Source organism: Rhinopithecus bieti, unplaced genomic scaffold (assembly GCF_001698545.2).
Source record: "Rhinopithecus bieti isolate Rb0 unplaced genomic scaffold, ASM169854v2 scaffold_31578, whole genome shotgun sequence".
In the NCBI taxonomy this organism is placed as follows: domain Eukaryota; kingdom Metazoa; phylum Chordata; class Mammalia; order Primates; family Cercopithecidae; genus Rhinopithecus; species Rhinopithecus bieti.
In genome coordinates, this window is record NW_016854649.1 from 1 (window position 1) to 2,449 (window position 2,449).

General features: G+C 42.8%; 1 pseudogene; it reads right to left on the bottom strand.

Moving 5' to 3' along the window:
- Nucleotides 1-11: 11 nt before the first annotated feature.
- Nucleotides 12-2,032, bottom strand: LOC108525281 (density-regulated protein-like; annotated as a pseudogene).
- Between the last annotated feature and the right edge of the window lie 417 nt (nt 2,033-2,449).

Here is a 2,449-nt window from a genome sequence, read left to right on the forward strand (position 1 = left end):
TATATATATATATTTTTTAAAAGGCCTCTCTCCCTTTGGCCATATCAACTTCTCAGTTCAGGCCATTAAATATAGACGAATTTTCAAATTCACTTCTTTACTTCTCCAAGATCTTCGATGCTGTCATCATCTACCTATAAAACATAAATAATTGTATCTCGTGAGCTGTGGTTGCAATTAAGAAAAAATGGAAGCAATCTGCTTTAAAACTTACTTCTAGCGATGTATGTGTTCCATGTACTCACCTCTGGCCATTTTCCTGAATGACGTCAATTATGTCATCTGTAAAGTCTCCCTGAATGATAATTTCATCCTCCCCTGTTACTGAGGCACCACAGGAGAATTTTGAGCAAAAAATCTTTGTGCTTCTTTAAGATCAATTTCTATTTTTTTAAAAAAAGAGCAAGAACTGTAATTGGAATTGTGCAAAGATGTTTTCCATTGTGAAATTTAATCTGCATTTTAAATTCATAAAACAGATTAATGGGTTTTATATTCCTTTCAGAACAATACAAACTACCATAGAGATCTTAACAATGCAATTTACACTTTCAAAGTCAAATAAAGGCTCAATATATATATAAAACAGAATCATCTATACTACCCCTAACTCATGTAAGACCAAAACAAATCCAGTGACACTTTATTTATTTTATTTTGAGATGGAGTCTTGCTCTGTCACCCAGGCTAGAATGCAGCGGCGCAAAATCTCGGCTCACTGCAAGCTCCGCCTCCCAGGTTCACGCCATTCTTCTGCCTCAGCTTCCCCAGCAGCTGGGACAAGAGGCGCACGCTGCCACGCCTGGCTTTTTTGTATTTTTAGTAGAGACGGGGTTTCACTGTGTTAGCCAGGATGGTCTCGCTCTCCTGACCTCGTGATCCGCCCGCCTCTGCCTCCTAAAGTGCTGGGATCACAGGCGTGAGCCACTGCGCCCGGCGCTTTTTTTTTTTCGAGACGGAGTCTTGCTCTGTTGCCCAGACTGGAGTGCAGTGGCTCGATCTTGGCTCACTGCAACATCCGTCTCCCGGATTCAAGCGATTCTCTTGACTCAGCCTCCTGAACAGCTGGGATTACAGGCATGTGCCACCATGCCTGGCTAATTTTTGTATTTTTAGTAGAGATGGGGTTTCACCAAGTTGGCCAGGCTGGTCTCAAACTCCTGACCTCAGGTGATCCACCCATGTCAGCCTCCCAAAGTGTTGGGATTATAACAGGCATGAGCCATCACGTCCAGCCTCTTTTTTCTTTTTAAGGCTGGTCAAGTGAAGCAGTGGGAGTAAAGAAGGAACAAAGAAATCTCTAAGTGGTTGTGATCATTTAGTTGTAAACACCATTGTACTCAGACCAGACTACTGATTGTTTTTCAATCTGTGTTATCTTACAGAGGGATCATGGTTTAGATTTTCACCCAGTTTCACTACTCATTCAAGGCTTCCAGGAACTGAGGGGTTCTAAAGCAGGATGTTCTGCCACCTTTCTCACCCTCTGCTGTCATTCCCAGAGGGGATGAGCCATTTTGCAACCTTCTGCCACCATGCCTGCAGAGGACAGAGGAGCAGCACTGGCTGGTTTCAAGCAAAATCCTCCCCAGCCCTCCTCATCCCACATAAAATGTGCCCCAGCAGGAATTCCAGAAAGTAAAAGTACCCTCTATAGAAGATTTTGACATTTCTCTAAAATTTGATTTTGAAGGTGTAATTAGAAATGCAAAATTTATCTTCTCAGCAAAAAACAGACCTGTGAAGTTTTCATGGTATGTGAGAGAGAGATAGAGGGAGACAGAGAGAGAAAATAGTTCACACATTTTAAATATACTTAACCCTGAACTCACCAAAAGTTGCAAGGCCACACACTCTTGTCACATATTTCTTCTTTGCTCTGGGAATTTTGGCTATAGTAACCTTTTGTGGTACGGTCTTCTTCTTCTGTTTTATTTGACCCCTTCCACCTTTATTTATTAAGAAAGAGCTTAGCATTAGTTGTTTTGTTTTTGACATAAGAGAATACTGTCTTTAAATTTATTAATTTTCAAAAGGTTTAAGTTTTTTTTTTTTTTTTTTTTGAGACGGAGTCTTGCTCTGTCGCCGGCTGGAGTGCAGTGGCCGGATCTCGGCTCACTGCAAGCTCCGCCTCCCGGGTTTACGCCCTTCTCCTGCCTCAGCCTCCCGAGTAGCTGGGACTACAGGCGCCCGCCACCTCGCCTGGCTAGTTTTTTTTTTTTTGTATTTTTTAGTAGAGACGGGGTTTCACCGTGTTAGCCAGGATGGTCTTGATCTTCTGACCTCGTGATCCGCCCGTCTCGGCCTCCCAAAGTGCTGGGATTACAGGCTTGAGCCACCGCGCCCGGCCTTAAGTTTCTTTTTCTCCAATACAAAATTACTAAACACATCCAGGTATTCATTCAATAAACGTGTATTAAGTACCTACTATGTGCCCAGCACTGGGCTA